At 39.8% G+C, this 21,979-nt stretch overlaps 1 pseudogene; it reads right to left on the bottom strand.

Moving 5' to 3' along the window:
* Positions 1–5,990: 5,990 nt before the first annotated feature.
* LOC144457969 (olfactory receptor 10J4-like) lies at positions 5,991–6,931 on the bottom strand (annotated as a pseudogene).
* Between the last annotated feature and the right edge of the window lie 15,048 nt (positions 6,932–21,979).

A 21,979-nucleotide genomic window follows, 5' to 3' on the forward strand; every position in this document is an offset into this window, starting at 1 on the left:
GTCACCTCCTTTGTGAAGCTACCTATGATCTACTCCATTGTTTGTGTTCACTCTCTCCTCAGCATTTCTTGTATCCCTCCCAGAAGTTCTTCTTGACATTAAGGGCCTTTTTTTCTATGTCTTTACTAATCAAGGCACAGTTCTTATAGATTCCCTATGCCAGCAGATGTATAATAAGTATTTATTGAAATGAATGGAATTGATATTTTTTTAAAAAATTAACCATCACAATAGCTCAATGAGGTAGATAATTAAATATTAGCTTCATCCTACATATGAAGAAACTGAGAATCCAGAAGGTAAAGGAACTTGCCCCTGGAAAATGACAAAGCAAGGACTCAAAGCCAGATTTTATCCATTATAATGTTATGATCTTTCTACAACTGTTCCTTTGACTTAATTGCCTGACAATTTCCCTTCCTCAACTTCACTTACCACTTTGAGCAGGAATGTTGCTCATCCAGGTTGCAGGAAAGAAAGAAGCTGCCTGGAAAGGATGGAGATTACAGAATATATTTTTCTCTTAGGCTATCACTGAAAATACAATTCGAGAATGTGGCATTAATGAAGAAGGAACATCAGAATCCACCAGCAACCTGACCCATTCTGTGGACCTTCTAATTAGCTAGGGTTGAGAAAGAAGTCACATGAAGTCCCTCATAGCCCTCCACCACCCTGTGGAGAAGACAAAGTTTTAAGGTTTGAGACTGGGAAGTAGATTCATTTCCTCTGGTGCAGGACTCTAGAGTCTCTCTCCCTGAAGTCTCATTGCCTGTCCCTGAGGAGTCTGCATCAAGATGCAAACAGTGGGGCACTGAGGGACTTTGTTAGAGGTGAACCTCATTTACCCAATTCTCAGAGTTAGTGGTCTGGGATTTTGGGATTAGTTCTGATCCCAGGCTGGAACTGTGGGGTGGGAATCTGAAATCTTATCAAGGCTATGATTTCATGGCTGTCTGCTCTGCTGGTCTCAAAACCTGAGGGAACAGAGAGCTTCAGCACCTGAAGATGGGCCAGGCACTAAATAAAGCCTTTTGACCTATAAAAGGTACAAAGAAGTATATCTTCAATCAATCAATTAACAAGTACTTAAGTGACTATTACATGCCATACATAATGACCTTAAGATCAGTATTTAATTCTTTCCTCAATGTTCTTTCCTCTGGGTAGAAGTAGCATACCTTCCCTTCAACTATAGTGGTTTCATCATTCTGCCTGACCCTTCTCAGAATAAATGGCCACACAGCTTCCTGCCACAAATACATAAAAAATTAATACTTGTATTCAAAGTTAAGAACCCAGATTCTCCTCTGTAAGTAGCCAAAGGAAATAAGCACATACTTTCCTCACTAGGAAAGACAAACAATAAAAAATAAATAAATAAATTATCATCTGGGAAAATGTTCAGCCTCACAAAGATCCTGCCAGTATGTTGGATGCTGGGTCAGAGGTCTATCAATTTGACAGGGGAAGTTTGAGATGGAACTTTTTAAAATAAAATAAATGAAACAAAAGGAGAGTCAAGAACTCTTGAGTCATTGAATGCAGGAGCAGCAGTTTAGAAAGAAGAATTTAAGGAGAAAAATTGAAGACATGAGAGGGGGTGGCAGTGAAAACCCAGAGCTGTAGTAGTTAGAATCAGTCAGCTAATAGAAGGCTTTATTTGAGAGATTGGTACAAAAGAGCATTGACTTCATTGGCCAAGAGCTCCAGTGACAGCTGTTATCTATTTTGATACTCACATTTGACCTTCATCGCCATCTAGAGGCGGACAGAGATGAAGTTTCTTAAAGTGTTTGTTGCTCTCTGCTGCCACCTGTGGTTTGAGGTGGGAAAGCAAAAGGAGTTTTGCAATCGCTTTGGGATTTTGGTGAGACATAGATGTGTTGATCAGAGTTGCATTCTCATTGGATATCACAGCATTCTGGTGAGTCGATAACTGAGAGGCAGCAAGGCAGTGCGGTGAACAGGGCCCTGGTCCTAGAATCAGGAAGACATGAGCTTGGATCCATCCTCAGACACTTACTGTGTAAGTTTCTCAACTTCTGCCTTATTTTCCTCACACATAAAATGGGGACCATAATATCAGCTATCTTATGGGATTGTTGGGAGTCTTAAATGAGATAATATTTATAAAACTCTTTACATACAGTTCATGGCACATAGTAGGCACTTAATAAGTTCTTGTTCACTTGTTCCCTTGGCGGGTCAGGCTGTATGGCCCAGGGATAGCCAGTCTGAGGAGCTTTGCTATTGGCTAGGTGAAAGAAAAACTACTACTAACATTAAGAGCTAATGCTTTCTAAAGGGTTTTTAAGGATAATTGATAATTGATAGAATGTGTAATAGTAATGTTTGAAGAGAGAAACATTCTCGAGTAGAAAGAAACAAAAATTTAACAGTGAGCAGAGAAGTAGTTTTGTATGGTACAGATGTTCCTGAAAGAATCAATACCATTTAAGCCTGCAGTCCAGAGTTGTGATTTACCCTAAGCACATCAGTCTTCCTCCCTCACATATTATGTGCCATTTCTTTATTAGTGTGTGCCCATTCTTCATCATAGCTATTGAGCGCATTGGTAAGAGTGGAATCCAGGTTTATATGGGAATTCTGATGTATTTTATTATTTATAAATTTGCTTTAATTTATTAGTATCTATAATATTATTTCAATTGCCTTATTGTTAAATAAATGCTTATGTATTAGATACAGAAGTGGCATTATGTGACTAATTCTGTAGACATTAAAGTCATCAGGGCTCAAGAGCAAGAGTAATGAGAGGATGATGTCCATTTCTTCTTAACAAGGTTATCACTGGGACCCTGAGGAAGTGTGAATGTCACTGTGAAGTGGTGGCCTATCTCTGAGAACTTAGATCTGCCAGCATGAGAGCAGGTTGGAGCAATCAAGGCAAAGAATAAAAACAGGGTACTGTTGAGATGCCTGGGGGACAGCTATGAATCCACACAGTGTGGGTTGTGGCCGGACCCCACCTATAACACATGCATAAGGTGTTACCTTTAGGGGTGCTTGACAATGCCCCTAGAAACATTTTCTCTGCTACCTGATACATGAAAACATGGTTTCTAGATTGTAGCCTGCTAGGATGAAGTCATCCAGGTGACTAGAGTTCTTTTTAGTGAGAGCTCAAGAAGCATAGCACTTCCCAACCCATCATAATAGTGGAAAGAACTTTCACTCTCTATCTGGAAATTAGACTCAATTAGACAGGCTTGTATTAGGTTCCCTGGCTACATTTCCCTTTACTGTTTGCTTCCTGTTTTAGCATCAAACTTATAATCCTTAAAAGGCGTGGAGCAATAGCAAAGGTGGAAGCTGACATCTTTCCCTTCTCAGACAATAGAACAAGGGCTGGGGGAAAGTCCCTGAACAATAGCAGAAGTGGGCTACTCCAAGGGAAGTGCTGGCATTGGAGAGAGGCTACCAGAAGAAGGTGAGAGAAGGAAATAATCATTTATAAGTGCCTACTATATGCCAAACTGGAGCTACATCCTTTACAATATTATCACATTTGATCCTCACAACAACACCATGAAGTAGATGTTGATATTATCATGCTCGTTTTACAGATGAGGCAACTGAGGGAGACAGAGAGTTAAATGACTTACCCAGGGTCACACAGCTACAAAATCCTAAGGCCAGTTTTGAACTCAGGTCTTGATGACTCCAGGTCCATTGTTCTATCCACTGTTCCAGTTAGCTGCCTCTATAGCTGAGGAATGATGAGAAGAAAAATGTATTCATTATGTTTCCCACCATGTTCCTCACTCTATGGACAGGTTGTTATATTCTGCCATTAGGAAGCAAGCAAGGCAGAGGCTGTTTTGCTTTTATCTAAGAATTTATAGAACCTAGGACACTACCTTACCCATAGTAGATGTTTAATAACTGTTCGATGATTTCAAGTGAATTAAATTTATACTTGTATATGCAAAGCAACTGTTTGATTAAATAGCACCAGTGGAGATGAAATGTAACATGGGTAATAATGAGCCTTACAAAAACTATTTTCTACTCCCCCCCAAAAAAAAAGTTTGATTAGCCCCATAGTTGACCATACTAGTAGTAATAACTGAAGATACCAAAACCTGTCAATAACACACAAGTATTCTATGCTCATCCCTGTTTTGGTATAGGAATAAGTGCCTCTGTGATATCTAATTCATGTTGTACATTGTGTACCTCTTTTACTAACTTCTTTTGGGTAAATAAAATCCAAGAATAGAATCTGAAGTAGAAATGTCCCTGGGCAACCCAAGTTGGGGTTTTAATGAGACAGTAATTTAGGAAAATGAGGAACCGATTTCTCCTACTAAGAAGTCAGGCTTCCCCAGAGCTAAAGTCAGGCAAACCTCAATGGCTTGATAAAGACAGCAAGTGACATAGGTCACCATCTCTATGGTCCCAGCTTAGTCATGGCTCTAAGCTTTACATTACATTACTGCTGACTAATTGATCATGGACTGTCCCTGATTCCACAGACTAAAAATGATGAGGGGCATACATTACATTTCAAATCATATTTAATAGGCTTCCTTGTGATAACTGATAAAAATTAGTTTATCCAATTTTTTTGGGAAAAAAGATGCCTACCACGAAGACATGAATTCCCACCTTCTTCCTTTCCCAGTTCTTAGAGACGCTAGTGACTTCCCCTCTGAGCTTGCCTTCCAAAAACTCTTTAGATATCCTGTATATATGCCTGTTAATTTGTTTTCTCCCCACATTAGCATGTGAGATCCTTTGCATGTAGCCACTGGTTTTGTCTTTCTTTGCATCCCCAGACCTTAGCACAGTTTGACACATAATAAGCTCTTAATAAATGCTTATTAACTGACAGACTGGAGACTGAATAAAGACTGGTTTAAACTAAAGAGTTCTCTTTTCTCCTGTGTACACCCCCAGAGCATTCAGGAGATGTGATAATTTAAAGAAAAGAAGGATCCCAAGAGGGCAATGTATTTTTTCCCTTCAGGGACTCATAGGGGACACTTAAATTTTTTTTCAGAAAGTGTGGGAGTGAGGATTACCTGAAGTCCAAGAAACAGACAACAGACACTGCCTGACATCATAGAAGCTTTTCTATGCTGCTTGTTGAATATGTGACAAAATGCAATAGAACCCCAATCTGAGGGCTCCTCATAGTTACCAATGCTCACTTTTGCTGTTGCCAATCATATGTAAAGGGAGATCGGAGGGAAGGGGAGAATCTCATTTTTAAGCTATAGCTTCAAGGGCATAATCTTGTCTCTAATGTAACTATAGCAATCTTCCTTCAAAGGGCATCATACAATGATATCACACTCAGGAAGCTGCTCTAAGCACAAGAAACTACTTTATTAGATAGTATGAGGATGTTCCAATTACAAACTATATATAAGTTTTCAAATCATATGTAATCAATGTCGTTTCAGAGTACAGCTTTGTCCTTAGGAGATAAGTGTGCCTTAGAAACTCACTTAGTTCTGAATTATTTTAGTCTGCTTCCCATACAAATAAGCCTTTCCCTTCACTACTCATCTGACCTCTTCCTTAAAATTTAGTTCTAGTGGTTTGGTTTGGTTTGGTTTGGTTTTGAGTCAATCTGTCCCATTATTCCCTATGTCGTTTCTTTTACCATTGTTCACATATCTCCCCTGTTTCCAAGTCATACCCAGAATGTATCCTCTTTCACCTCCAGATCTCCCTAGGATTCAAGCATTGCAATATTCTGGGGGAAATTATTGCCCTTTAATAGGTAATAGACATATCAATATATCCAGTATCTACATACTCATCTAGGGTGCATTGTGTTCTGCTCTGGAAAGTAACACCAACTGAGTACTATCCCTATTCTCATCTCCAGCAACCCTCCGCTCACTGGTTAGCTCAAACTACTTAACAACCTGTGGGGTAGAGCAGCAAATGAAATATTTCTGAGTGTCAGATGTTGGGAGAATGAGATTCCTTACATAGTCTTTTCTGGCCCACTAAGAGGAGAGGGGTTTCTTGCCCAGAGCTCGGCGCAGGGCATCTTTGACTTCCTTGTTCCTTAAAGTATACACAACAGGGTTCAGCAATGGAGTAAGGACTGTGTAAGCTGCTGAAATAAGCCTGTCTTGCTCAAGAGAGCTGTGGGACTTGGGTTTGAGGTAGATGATGGAAGCACAGCCATAGTGGATGATGACCACGGTAAGGTGAGAGCCACATGTGGCAAAGGCCTTCCACCTCCCCTCAGATGAAGTGATCTTAAGGATAGTAGAGATGTTGAGGACATAAGAAATGAAGATCAAGCCCATAGGCAACACAAGGACACACACACTAACAATAAAATTAATTATCTCATTGATAGTGGTATCAACACAGGCGAGTTTCAGGAGGGGCCGGACATCACAGAAAAAGTGGGAGATAACAGTGGCATCACAGAAAGGGAGGCCAAACACAGAAGTTACCTGAACAATGGCCATTCCAAGGCCAATTCCCCATGACCACATGCCAACTGAATACATGCGTGTTTTCCCATGATGACTGTATACCTCAAAGGCTTACAGATAGCTACGTAGCGATCATAACCCATGACTGTGAGCAAGAAGCAGTTGTTGATGCCAAAGGTGAGATAGAAAAAGAGTTGTGTAGCACATTCTGGGATGGCAATGGGTTGGTGTGGTCTGAGGAGGCCTAACAATGTACGGGGAATTATGGCCAAGGTATAACATGTCTCAGAGATTGACAACACACTCAGGAAGAAATACATAGGTATGTGAAGGTGATGGTTAAGGCGAATAATGGTTACGATTATGCCGTTACCAGCCAGAGTCAGCAAATATAGGCCCAGAAAGACCACAAAAAGAATGAGCCGGTGCTGCCACTTGAAGCTGGAAAACCCCTCAAAGGTGAATTCACTTATAGCTGTGAAATTTGGTCTTGACATTGAGGAAAATCCTGAAAAACTGAAAGAGACGAGGAGAGGAAAAGTTAGCAAGGGTGAAGATATGTGTAGTGAAAATATGTTCTCTATATGATCCTTTAATGTCTCTTAAACTGAATGACTTTCTAATATCTCCTAAACTTTATCTCACCATTTAGAGCCTAACTTGTGACTTTGCTTCATAACACCGCTTTCATTCGCTGTGGAAATTTACTCACTGCCCTCCCTTTCCTTTAACCTCACTGGATTTTGTCCTCTGATAGGCTACCATTCTTGGTCTAGAGCCAGAACTGTTAAGGTGACCCAAAATCTGGGACACTGGATGGCCCTTCATCACCCTGCATCTAGAGATAGTGGCTCAGATCCTCAGGGAAAAAATGTTCTCACTTTGAGAACAAGGAGAAACATCTACCTCATCACTTTGAGGCAAAGAGGAACACCCCACTCTCATCCAGCTGTCCTGTGACTAATGAAAAACCCAAGAGACAGAATTTCTGGTAATTAATAATATTTTTATTAATTAGGCTAGGTAATATCAATAAATTGATGGCCAGTGCTCTCTCTCAGTAATCAAAGACCCCTAACGGAGACACTAAATGCCTCATTTTTTTTTTGAAAGGGAATGCCCATGATAGGAGAAATCAACCCTGGTTGGTGGACATTTAATGAGGAGCTAGGCTAGGAGTCTTCAGCTCTTCCTATTGAGAACATGGTTTGATCATGAGACTCCAGCAATCTGGACAGAAGAATCTATCTCCACCCAGACCACTCCAGTTGGTTTTCTCTTTTGTGAACTGGGTCACTCTAAATTCTAATGGAGGGTTCCAAGAAGCTCTCCTTGGGGCAAGAACCTATGCAGACTGGATTCTGTTTACACTTCCCCCACCCTGGTTGGGTGGAGTCTGGCCCAAGATTGAAGAGCATCTCATCAATTAGTCATGTCCTTCAGAGACTGACTGACTGACCTACAGGGGCTGGGCCCTAAATGAGGAAATACCCCTGAATCCTAGTTTAATGAGCAGTTATTAATACAGTAGTAAAACAATAATTTCTCTCAAGCCAAAAGAGAGAACATCCCAGAAAACCCTAGTCAGTAGAGCAATCACTAACAGTCCCTGGGCTTCTTGATTGTTTCTCACTCTTGGCTGATGCCCCAAGATCTCCCTCCTAGTGCCTCAAGGATCACTTAAACTCCTGTATAGAATTCTCCTGGGCTCTACCCTTTCTTCCTCTCCCCTGTCCCCAGTCAGGTTTCCCTGCTGCTGCTGCTGCTGCATTGACTGCCTCTGGAACTATTGTTGGTGCTAGAAAGTGTCAATGCACCACTAATACTGACCTGTAGTAAGTGATGGAGTCATCCCTTCTTGGCAGAATATAAATGAACCAGAGGGATGAGCAACAGGTCAAACCAGGGCCAGAGGTCAATTAGTCAATTAGATGTTGACAAGAACTGTGACTAAATGCCGTGACCAGTATACCTCCGTGGACAGAAAAGACAGGCAGCCTCAATGCTACCTCCCATCCTTCTTGGAGAGAGCCAGAGTCAGGCCGCTGGACCATGTGCTCCAGAGTCAAGGACTCTCATACCTTCTCTCACTGGCTCACGAATCATTGTTCAGAACAGAGATGATTCAGCCAGGTAGCAGCACCAATATCCTAATGAGCATGACACAGGACTTGAAAACAAAATCTGTGTGCGTATATCAGGGGAGGAAGCGGGGGGTGGTCTCTCAGTCTTATTCTTCAGAAATAGGAAACTTTCCCCTTTAGACCTATGAATGCTGACAAGGATATGACTAACACTTCTGGCTGTCCCTTTGGCAACAGGACTTCTCATCCTCACTAAAGCAGGGGTCTGAACCATGTGCCTCAGCAGCAAAGAAATACTCCCTCCCGCTGTCAGGACAAGGCCAGTGTCCCCCAGGAAATGTAAGTGACTACATCAGTACTGCTGAAACTAGCAAAAGACCATGAAATGAAAGTCCAGGGAATTATTAAAATTGGAATAGGGAGGGTATGAAAATTAGAACTCTAACAGGTACCCAATGACCAGGGTTTTATACCAGGGAGAAGAAATTGCTCCAGGGCAAAAAATTCAAAGGGCTTTTATTGTACAAGTTATTATACTGTTATCAAGAGCAAGAAAGGGGCAGAGTCTATGGGTGGGGTGCCTGGGGTGAAAGATGAGACTGTGGCAGAACAGTTAGATCACTTGGGAAAGCAGCATGGTTGTCTCCCTGGGTTCCTCAGGCAAAATCCAAAGCTGATGGGATCTAAGCTATCTCTCAGCCCTTAGGTGAGAGAGAGGTCCAAACTTGTTCCCAGATATTCATCCCTTCAGACATCAGGTGGCTGTGCAGTCGTAGCTTTCCAGAGCATCTATCATTCTGGAAAGAGGGTAAAGTCCAGGGGTCAGAGGCAGGCTGAGAGCTACCCCACATTCCCTGACCACTGCTAAGGAACAGAGGGAGTTCCCTTGAGGAGGGGAAGGGGAGGAAATATCTAAACTGTGGCTTCCTAGAATACTTTTGCCTCCAAATCTAAAGAATATTTTTCCCCTCAGGTTTAGCCTGTTCTGTCTTTTCAACCTTACAGAGTGCCAGTGGGTTAGACAAAAGGTTCAAGCAACCCAGAGATAACTACTTCCTAAAATCAAATGGTGGGATTGGGTGACACTTTTAGATACATCAAGTCAAAATTAATATTTTCTAGAGTATTTGTCTGTAATGAAATGGTAAATAAGGATATATCATGACGATGCATTGGAAAACAAGTAAGATTTGGATTCAGTGGCCCAAGATTTGGATTTTGGTTCTGCCTTTTACTGTCTATTTGGTCTTGAATGTTTAAATTCTCTAAGCCTTAGTTACTTCACTTTAGGGGAAAAGGGCCCAGTGAAAGAATATGGAGATATATTCTCTCACAAGACAGGCACTTCAGGCAGCTTAGAAATGCTTTCCCAGCCTAAAGTGTTCTCTGATTCTCTTAGCATGTATTCTGGAAAAAGAAAATGGGTTAGGGAGTAATTCAGACAGGGCAAGACAAGAAGGGGAACCATGGCCTCCTCAGATGTCTGTTGTACTTATCCCCAGGTCTTTTCATTTCCTTGAAGTTTTTCTCTCTTGAAGTGATAATATTTTCCCAGGATTATTGGGAAAGAGGAGTGTTTGGACCCAGAGTGTGCCTGAAAAGATCTTGGTGCTTCCTCCCTCCTTCCATGTCCTGTTAAAAGTGGATTTTTTTAAGAGCCAAGAGTATTCTGTTAAGAGCTGACACAACTAATTCCATTTTTTATATTCTGTTTTAATAACCTGGTTGATAGGAGAACTAATTCTGAATTCCTGTTCTGTTCTGCTTCCATTTTCTTCTCTCTAAAGTGGAGGGGTTTGTCTCTAAGGTTCCTTCCAGTACTGACATTTCAAGTGTACAAGATTTGAGTTTTATTTGACTCTACCTCAGATTACTCTGAATTTCAGTAAGAGTTGAACAAGAATTTCCCTTCACTAAGCAAACCAGGCCAATTTCCACAATGTCAGGCAATATGTTTCTGTTTCTTGGGTTTCACAGTTCTCACTCTTATTTTCTGAAATAGTACAGACATGCAAGTCCTTGGGTCCTTCTGAAATATTATATAAGTGCAGAGAAAAGTTCATTGCCCTCTGTACTCTTTTCTTTTCCTTTGAATGGTCCCCTCTCATCCTTGGTGGGGGGGACTGCACAGAAAAGAAGGGGAAGGGGAATCTGTCAATGTAGTAAGGCTTTCTTATGTTTCTACAAAGATTCACCTACTTCTTATGTCATACAATTTTCATATACTTATGATAAACCAATTGGTGTCTCAGTCACCTTGCCATAGTCATTTCCCTTTCTAGGGTCTCAGACTCTCCCTCTATAATCAAAGCAAGGAGTTGGAGTAGATGATCATGCAGGTGACTTTCATCTCTACTGTGATACTCTGAAGGTTTACACAGGGTTTCTCTTCAAGCTCTCTTTCGGCCTCATTCCCAAAGCATCTATTTATTTGCTATAAAATTTACCAGTCTGGTTTTATTCTTTCTATATATACCCAGCATTTAGCACAGTGCCTGACATATAATAAGTGCTTATTTATGCTTGTTGACTGACAGACTGACAATCTCCCCACAATTCCCATTACTCAGGCTACTTGGATGCCAAGGGTGAAGAAACAACCAATGCTTTTGAAAACTAGGCCCAAAGTCAGTTTGAATATAGGAGGCTACTTAACCTCCCCAACTTTGTCATATCCTAGGGTTTCTCTCTCCCCATGGGCTGGGATTTTCTCTCTATCCAATTCAGACATCTGTTAATGCCAATTGCCCAAAGTGTCTGGTTTGTGGTATTTGCTTTGGGTGAAAACATCCCCAGTTATGACTCTGGTGAGAGTACAGACAGTAAAGAAGGATTGCTGACTAGGTGAGATAGTTGTCTGGGTGGCTGCTCTACTCACACTGTACAAATCTCAAATGGGGTGGGATCTAGAAAGCAGCTTGGAGAATATACTACTCGAGAAGTCTTTGCATGGTGCTCAACCCTGCTGTGAGCTCCTGAGTGGCCTATTTCCTACACTCAAGAAACTCAAGAACATGTCTTGACCTATTCAATTAATTGTCTCTCCTCAGTGGAAATAGAGCCCAAACCAAGGGGAAAGAGAAGTGAGAAGAATAACGAATTTCCTTCTCCTCCCTCCCCCATGTGAAAACAATATGCCTTACCCAATGAGAAGGGGGACATTAGGTTCATTCAATCCCATAATGGTCAGGCATTTGCTGTCGTATTTTGAATCTTTATGCCCCAAAGAGTATTCTAGGAACGTGGAATTGTCCCCTCTTTTATATGCAAAGATGTAAATTGCCTAAATCTTCCCTTTCTCAAGCCTAGTCAGTGTGAATCCATCTTGGGAAAGCTCTGATTTATCATCAGAGATATTTAAAAGTTTGATATGAAACATTTCTGCTCTGGGATGGGGCTAAGACACACCTCATTTTGGGGGAGTCTACATTGTGGTTGATGCTGTTTCCTGTTTGTTGTTTACAAAACCATTGTCACCTTTTGTTCCCAGATGTTTATGGAAAAAGCCACATGATCTTTTCCTCCATTTGACAGTCCAATCCATTTACAACCTTAAATCATCTCCATTTTCCAAGTGAAAAATGGTATTCACATACGTGTCTGAGAAAAAAGGGAGACTGACATCTGAGGCAAAGTGTTACATCCTGACTCTTGAAACATCCCTTTAGAGTGATGCAAAAGAATCTCAGAATGAGCAGTCTTAGAAATCTATTCGGGAACCTCTTAAAGTCCTTTACTTCACACACTCTACTCTTAGCAAGACATTCAACCTTTGCCTCATAGGGAAAATACCAAGTGCTGTCACAAGATACCAGGAACTCAAGTAGGGAACAGACCAGAGAGAGACAATTTCTTTCCATGCTACTTACCTACCAGTTAGCACCCTAAAGAAGAGACATAAAGAATACACCATGGAAATTTCTCCTTGAAAAAGACAGCTAATGCAGCAGTGCTCATTCCTAGGCCCTAAAGCCTCACTGGGTCTTGGGCTGTTCAGAGCAAGCCAAACCATCTGAAGGCACAAGTCAATCAGACAAATTAAATGTCCTAATTACTTGTTAAAAGCAGCCCTGCCTTTCTCCTTAAATTTCTGGCTGAATACCCCTGTATGCTGCCAAAGAAGGCCAATTACCTGGCCTCAACTGATTTCCCCAACATTGTGACTAGCCCAGTTATAAACCCTAGCCATGGTGATGCCTGATTTTCTACTAACAATACTAAATGGAAGTGTTGCTGTTTAGACACATCTGGCTCTTTGTGATCCCATGGACCATAGAGTCCATGTGGTTTTCTTGGCAAACATACTGGAGTGGTTTGTCATTTCCTTTTCCAGTCATTAAGGCAAACAGAGGTTAAGTGACTTACCCCAGGGTCCCACAGCTAGTAAGTGTCTGAGGTTGAATTTGAACTCAAGTCTTCCTGACTCCAGGCCCCGAGCTCTATCCACAGTGCCATCTAACTGCCTTTTATTGCATGGTAGATAGAGGTAATTTTAGAGGGCTAGTAATGCTTATATTATAAACCTCCTGTATAAGGAAATGTAAGTTACTATTAATATAAGGATTGGCATCCTAATTTGATTTTATGAAAAGCCTAAGAAGTGCAACTCTAGACTAACCATGGTTCATGTAATCCAGATGGGTCAGGGCCTCAGTAAAATTATGAAATGAGCATTTTTTACTCTGTTATTCTTAGATTCTCCTTCATCAGTTTTTTTTTCCACACTCCTAGACTATAGTAACCCCAACTCCTATATTCTAATGCCCAACTGTTCTCTTTTATTGTCCCTTCTTCCTCTCTTAAAAACTCCCTTTCTAAAAAAATCTGATAATTTTCTCACTAAGATGTTTGACTAAAATAATTACTCATAATGGTACCCTCCCTAATAATATTCACATCCAAAACTATGTAGTTGTAGCTACCAGACAAATTGTAGATACTTGCCACAAGGAATCCTATTCTTGGCTTAGAATCAGGAAGACTTTAAGATTAAATTTTGCCTCTGGTACTTACTAGCTAAGGTATTCTGGGGAAGACACTTAATATATTTGTGCCTCATGTATAATTGATGCCATATTGCTTGCCTTCTCAAATGGGTGAGGAGGAACAGAGGGGGGAGTAAGAACTTAGAACTTTTTTTTAAGAAAATTAGTATTATAAATAAAATAGCTATGTGCCTTAGGATATCCCATAAGACTAATGGACAAAGTTATTGATGGTTCATGATCTGTGTTGGTGAAGGGTATTCAGACACTAACCCCTTTGAGCCTCAGTTTATTTATCTATAAAATAGGGGTGATAATACTTTTTATAACTTGCTTCACAGGACTATTGTGGGGATCTAATGAGATTAAGTACATAAAGTACAATATAAACATCAGCTATTCTTCATATGCCATTTCCTCCATGAAGGCTTCCATGATCATATTGCTTTCCCTCCATTATCCTTACTTCTAATTCAATGATTCTCCCCTTTAGACATTTCATAGTTTACAAGGCATGGAACAGAAACTTTCCCGTCTATCTTCATCTCCTCAGAGCTGCCCTTGTTTATAGACAGAAGTAACTGGTGATTTGCCTACAATACATATTGTGCCTATTTATAATCTAAAAAAATAATAATGGACAAGAGTTCTAGAATTTTAATATCTCTTTCTTTAGGCTTTTTAAATGGCATATATTTCCTGAACTGAGTGGATGTGATTTATTTGCATTTATGTGTCCCACATATGGATGATGTGGTGCTAGCTGGTAAAGAACCTGTTTTTTTTTTCTTGGTGTTAATTTTCAGGCCAAAATTAGAACAAGCAGCAGAGAATTGATCCATATTCTGTCCATATGTGGAACCACTGGTTACAGCAAATGGAGAAATTTTGAATGCTGTGGATAATTTCACATACCTTGACAATATACATTCCAGAGATGTGCACATAGATGATGAGGTTGATACACACATTGCCAGAGCTAGCTCAGTGTTTGGGAGGCTCCAAAGGAAAGTGTTGGAGAGAAGAGGTATTAGGTTGCCTACCAAACTGAAGGTCTACAGAACTGTTGTGCTGACCTCATTGCTTTATGTCTGTGAAACCTGGACAGTCTACCAGTGCCATGCTAGGACACTAAATTGCTTCCATTTGAATTTGTCTTAGGAAGATTCTGAAGATCACTGACAAGATAAGTTCATGGACACTGAGGTCTTTTCTTGAGCTGAACTGCCAAGCATTCAGACTCAACTGCAGAGAGCACAACTCTAATGAGCTGGCCATACTGTTCGAATGCCAAACATACTATTACCTAAAAACACTATTTTAAGGGAAACTCACACAAGGCAAGTGCTCATGTTCATGTCAGAAGAAGTAATGCAAGTCTCTCTGAAGAATTTTGGAATTGATTGTGAGACATGGGAGGTGACCACCCAGCGTGGCACGCCCTAAAGAAAGTACTGTGCTGTACGAGCAAAGAAGAATTGCAGTAGCTCAAAAGAAATGTGAGATGTGCAAGTTTGGAGACAGCTACATTCCAAATGCTGATATGGACTATTTGTGCCTGACTTGTGCTAGAACTTTCCATGCTCGCATTGATGTGATAAGCCATAGTCGGACACTCTGTACCTTGACCCTGACATAGTGAATGTCTTTTTGTTCCTCTTCAAGCACAAAGGACAACAAACATTTATTTGTCCCAATGCTTTATTTGTATCTATGCTGTTAGTTCTAAAACACCACCATCATCATCATCGTCATAATGGCTAGCATTTACATAATGCTTAACAGTTTAAACATGTCCTTCCTTTACTCAAAAGCTTTCAGTAGCTTCCCATTCCCTGTAAGATGAAATATAACCTGGTATTTAAGGTACTCCACAATGTGGGTCCTATCTATCTTCCTAACTTTATTTTATAGTACTTTTGTGTCTGAATTCTATGTTCCAGCTAAACTGGATCTGCTCTCTAAACTCAGTACCCCATTTTCCACCTCTATGCATTCATATCTGTAAGCTTTTCCCCGTGCCTGGACTGTACTCTCTCCCCAGCTCTGCCTTTTAGAATCTTTGTCTTCACTCAAGGCTCAGCCCAGATACCATTTCCTCTGTGAAGCTATCTGGATCTCATCTCTAGTTGTTAGTGTTCTTTTTTTCTCATTCTCTCTCTCTGTCTGTCTCTGTCTGTCTGTCCATCTGCCTATGTCTCTGTCTCTCTCTGTGTCTTCCTCTGTCTCTGTCTGTCTCTGTGTCTCTCTTTGTCTCTCTCTGTCTCTGTCTCTTTCTGTCTCTTTCTCTCTTCATCTCCCTGTCTCTGACTCTTCTTTCTTTATCTCTCTGTCTCTCTCTGTCTCTCTGTCTGTCTCTCTCTCTCTCTCTCTCTCTCTCTCTCTCTCTCTTTCATCAGCATTACTTGTAGTAGGCTTCTTTGCATACAAGATTGTCACTACTCTCACCTGGGTGTGTTCCTCAAGATCTGTGGACCATTGGACCATTTCTTCTTTGCTTTTGTATTCACAGTGTCTTACACATAGTAGATTCTTAATGAGTGTTTACTGAAATGAACTGAATTAACAAACATAATTTCACTGATCTTCAGAATAGCTGTGAGATGGATAATAAAATATCATTGTCTTCATTTTACAGATGAGTAAACTAAGCTTAGGAACCTAACCATGTAGCTAACAGGTGGCAAAGCTAAGACTCAAAGCTAGTTCTATCCCACACAAATCTTCTGTTCTTTCCACTATACTACCACTGCTCCTGTGGTATACATTTGACAATTTCCTTTCCTCAATATCACTTACTTCTTTGGGCAGGTAAGCAGCTTAAGACAGGAAGCAGAGAAGGAATACTGGAAGGGTTTCCCAGAAAGGACAAAGAACATTGAATTTCTTTTCCTTCTTCTATCACTCTGCAGACACAACTCCAGAATGTGGCATGGGGAAGGAAGTAACTTCAGAATTCACCAGGAACCCAATCTAAGAATGACCAAGATTGAGAGGGAAGTCACATAAGGCTATGCTAGCCTCTCATAGTCCCCAGTCCTAAGAAGACACCTCTTTAAGCCTTGAGACTGGTAAGTAAACTCATCTCGTCTGGTTGGGTACTCTAGAGTCCCTCTCCCTAAAGACTCATTGCCTGTCTCAAAGGAACTTGCATCAGTATGCAAAAAGTAGGGCACCTAGGAACTCATTACAGCTGGCTCTCATTTACCAGCTTCTCAAATTTACTAATACTCTTGGAACTTAGGGTTAGCTCTGGTACCAAGCTGGAACCTTGGGGCAAGGAACAGGTATTCCTTTCCTTCTACCAAAAGTTATATGATCTTCTGTTATGTGGGTCTGAAAGATAGAGTAGGGAAAGAGATTCATATCCCAAAGTGGGGTCAAGTACAAAGGTCTTCTGACCACTATCTGGTACCCAGAAATAGAATTCTCAATCAAAAAATCAACAAGAATTTATTGAGTGACTGCTATGTGTCACACAAAGGCTTTAAGATCACTATTTAATTCTCCTTCAGTATTCTCTCATCTAGGCAGAAACAGCACACCTTCCTTTTAACCATTCATAAGTTTCATCTTCCATGACTCTTCTCAGCATGATTCTCGGCATGTCTTCCTAGCCCAAATACATGAAGAACTGATGCAAATTTTGAAGCTCAATACCCAGATTCTCCTAACCAAGTAATCAAAGGAAATAAATATACAGTGTATGCACTTAGAGGAAAGAGACAATAATAAACCAAGACCTGAGAAAGTGTTCAACCTCATTAGGATCCTGATGCAGTGAAAAGAACACTGATTATAATAACATCAGAAGACCTGATTAGGGAGGGAGTGGTCGTATTACATGAACAGGCTTTTGCTTTTAGGACACTTTGGAAGCTAAGTTGAGGTTTTATTGGACTGGGGAGAGACTTAAGGCTTCAGTTTCATGAATGTTGGTAGGAAGATCATTTAATTCTTTCATCTTCCAAATCAACCTCATTCCAAGATTTCACAGTGTTCTTTAAGTTTGTTATCTCTCTCTCTCTCTCTCTCTCTCTCTCTCTCTCTCTCTCTCTCTCTCTCTCTCTCTCTCTCCCCGTTCCTTCCTTTCTTTTAGTGACCCCATTTCAGGTTTTCTTGGCAACAGTACTGGAATAGTTTGGTCGTTCCTTCTCTACCTCAATTTATAAATGAAGAAACTGAGGCAAATAGGATTAAGTGACTTGACCAGGGTCACACAGCTGGTAAATATGTGAGGCCAGATTTGAAGTCAGGGAGATGAATCTTTCTGACTCCACATCCAGTGTTCTATCCATTGCACCACTTAGTTACCCATAAATGACCTTCTAAGGGACATATAGCCAGTAAGTTTCTAAGTCTAGATTTGAACACAGATCTTCCTGAGTCCAGGTCCAGAGCTCTAACCACTGTATCAGCTAGCTGTCTTTCCAAGAACAATGAACATTAATGATACAGGTATTATTCTCAAAATATAACAAAGCATTCTATCAAGCCCCTTTATTGAGAGACAATGTAACTCTAATACCTAAAACAGGAAATTATAAAGTGAAGAAAGAAACCTATATGCTAATACCAATAATGAATATTGATTCAAAATAAATAATGATAAAAAATCTACAGTAATTTATCCAATAAATTATTCATTAAAGCCAAGTTGAATTTATAAAAGGAATGCAAGGATTCAACACTAGGTAAATAATGAACATAATTACATTTAAAATTAAATCATAAAAATCATAACAATAGATATTAAAAACAGGCTTTAACAAAGTACAACACTTATTTGTGCAAAGCCTTACAAACTATAATTGTAAAGGAATCTTTTTGTCAATACTTTAAGAAATATCTATCTAAAATTAAAAGCAAACATCATATGGAATGGAAAACAATAAATAGAGGAATAAATGCATTCTTCCTGCTATTATTTTATATCATTCTAGAAATGCCTGCAATTACATCAAGAAAAAAGAAAGAAATTAAAGACATAAAAGAGGCAGAGAAAAAACTATCCTAACTTGTTGATAGTTCACTTAGGAAACTCCAGTGAATCAACAAAGAAATTATTTGAGACAATTATTGCTTTAGCAAAATTTCAAGCTGCAAAATAAACTGACAAACATGAATAGCATTTTATATATCAACAAAATCCAAGAGGCATATCTAAAAGGGAAATTCCATTCAAAATGGATACAAAATACCAAAGCTCATTCAATAAATTTAAATTTATACAAAATGCTTTTTTAATTTTTAAACATTTATTAATTCATTTATTTTTAGTTTTCAACATTCACTTCCACAAGATTTTGAGTTCCAAATTTTCTCCCCATCTTAACTCTCCCCCCACCCCAAGGTGGCATGCATTCTGAATACCCCTTCCCCTATTCTGCCCTCCCTTCTATCACACCCCCTGCTTCTCTTATCCCCTTCCCCTTCTATTTTCCTGTAGGGCAGGATAGATTTCTATACCCCATTGCCTTTATATCTTATTTCCCAGTTGCATGTGAAAACAATTTTTAACATTTGTTTTTAAAACTTTGGGGTCCAAATTTTCTCCCTTCATCCCTCCCCACCCATCCTTATTGAGAAGGCAAGCAATTATAGTTATACATGTGTAGTCATACAAAACACTTCTATAGCACTCATGTTGTGAAAAACTAACTATATTTCCCTTCATCCTATCCTTCCCTCATTTATTCAATTCTCTCTTTTAACCCTGTCCCTCCTCAGAAGTGTTTGCTCCTGATTACTCCCTCCCCCAATCTGCCCTCCCTTCTATAATCCCCCTACTCTCTTATCCCCTTCCTCCTACTTTCCTGTGGGGTAAGATACATTTCCATACCCAATTGAGTGTGTATGTTATTCCCTCCTTAAGCCCAATCCAATGAGAATAAGATTCACTCATTCCCTCTTACCTTCCCCCATTTCCCCTCCACTGTAAAAGCCTTTTCTTGTCTGTTTTATGTGAGATAATTTGCTCCATTACACCTCTCCCTTTCTCCTCCTAGTGTAAGCCTTTCTCACCTCTTAATTTTATGTTTTAGATATCACCCCTTCATCTTCAACTCACCCTGTGCCATTTATCTATCTATCTATCTATGTATCCATATATTTTTCCCTCCAACTACCCTAATACTGACAAAGATCTCATGTGTTACAAATATCATCTTTCCATGTAGGAATGTAAACAGTTCAACTTTAGCAGGTCCCTTAATATTTCTCTTTCCTGTTTGCCTTTTCATATTTCTCTTGTCTTGTATTTGAAAGTCAAATTTTCTATTCATCTCTGGTCCTTTCATCAAGAATGCTTGAAAGTCCTCTGTTTCACTGAATATCCATTTTTCCCCCTGAAAAATTGTACTCAGTTTCACTGGGAGGTGATTCTTGGTTGTAATCCTGTCTCCTTTGCCCTCTGGAATATCATATTCCAAGCCCTTGGGTCCTTTAATGTAGAAGCTGCTAAATCTTGTGTTACCCTGATTATGTTTCCACAATACTTGAATTGTTTCTTTTTGGCTGCTTACAATATTTTCTCTGTGGCCTGGGAACTTTGGAATTTTACTATAACATTCCTAGGAGTTTTCCTTTGGGGATGTCTTTCAGGAGGTGATCGGTGGATTCTTTCTTTGACTTTGTTGTCTTCTTCTGGTTGTATGCTTTGATCTTCTTTGTCACCAAGGTAAGATTCTATGGTCTAACATTTTTTGCACTGTTTGCTCATGAACCCAGCCAATTACCTGAGTTTTAAACTCTTTGTTAAGGTAGGGGTCTGCTTCCAGTATGGAGAATGTACTGTCCCAAGCTTTAGGGGTTTTGTGCAGCTGTTTTCAGAGATACTTCTTGGCACCTGTAAGTTTTCAGTTCTTCCAAGTTGGTATGATAAAGGGCAAGGTGTTTACTCCTTTCCTGGCCTGTGCTCTGGTCTATGAGTAACCACAAGCACTCTTTTCTGTCTTAGAACTGTGAGGAGGACTCCCTCACTTCCAATACCGCAAGCTCCACTGTTCCAGCACTCCTCCTTGACCCAGGACCTCTACCCAGGATGCAACCCAGATTTGAGCACTGGCAAAGTAAGAGAATCCTGTCTTAGTGCCAGCAAAGAGATCCCTGCAATCCCCCTCTGATCAGCTGCTTGATCCCCCCTCAGTCTGTGGGCCTAGAGCTCAGGAAGCAGCCATTGCACTGCGGCAGTGCCAAGACTGGGGCTGACCAAGCTCTTCTCTCACTATGGTCCAACAGACCTTTCCTGCTGAGCTTCTAGGTTGTCTTGGGCTGGAAATTTGTTTCACTCTGTCTTTTTATGGGTCCTGCTGCTCTAGAATTTGTTTAGAGCTATTTTTTATAGGTATTTGGAGGGTTTTGGGGGAGAGCTCAAGCAAGTCACTGCTTTTACTCCTCCATCTTGGCTCCGCCCCTACAAAATGCTTCTTAAAGAAATAAAGAACAACTTATATGGTGGTAGGAATATTTAATGCTCATTGCTGGGCTGTGACAATATAATAAAAAACGACAATACAATCTCATATAATTTATGGTTTTAATTTTATACTAGTCAAACTTTCAAAAGAAAACATACTGAGTGAAATAAAACAATTACAAAATTTATTTGAGAGAAAAAAATATCTAGAATTTCAAAGGAAATAATGAAAAAAGGAGAAATGAAGGGAAAAAGCAATTATTACCTAGTACTATCATATATATTTATATCTATGTAGTCATAGAAACCATTTGGTTTTGTTGTTAAAATACAAAAATAGATCAATGAAACAGGTAAGTATAAAAAAACTGGGAAGTCTTTCTGAGAAAAGAAACCAACCTTTATATATAAAGAGAAACAAAGGTGGGGGATCTATAGTCTGCCCAGTATGGTCTGAGACCCTGAGCTATAGAATTCACAATTATTTATAGTTCTCTTCATGTATGGTATAAGCAATTTACCTCAAAGCAGAGTCAACCTAGGTTGTCTCATGGCTCAAGCAGGTTAATCTATGGCTCTAGCATCAGAGGAGCTTATTACATTTGTAGGCAGGTCTACCTTTTACACTGTAGGTTACAGCAGCTTCAGGGCAACCTAGGGCAGCCCAGTATATAACACAGGAATTCTCTTGGGACTACATCTTAGCTTCAGTTACACAAGTTTTCATCCCGGACTATACTCTTACTATTAATTATACAATTATTTCTTATTTTATTAAAATTATTATAACTGATAAAAGATCAGCAAGGCAATAGAAAGCAGAAGTGCTCAAGTCATTGATTATTAATTTTTCTTATTTCATAAGAAAAGGGCAAAACAAATAAATTGAACTTAATAACCCAATGTTGGACAAACTCCAAAATATGAATTATTTAAGAAAGAACTATCTGTTTGATAATTGCTGGGAAAATTAGAAAGCAGAGTAGCAGAAATTAGCTTAGGTCAACAGCTTATACCATATTCGACAACAAGTTCAAAATCAGTATGCAATCAGTATTC

This window comes from Phascolarctos cinereus, unplaced genomic scaffold (assembly GCF_003287225.1).
Source record: "Phascolarctos cinereus isolate Bilbo 61053 unplaced genomic scaffold, phaCin_HiC Scaffold_5;HRSCAF=322, whole genome shotgun sequence".
Taxonomy (NCBI): Eukaryota; Metazoa; Chordata; class Mammalia; order Diprotodontia; family Phascolarctidae; genus Phascolarctos; species Phascolarctos cinereus.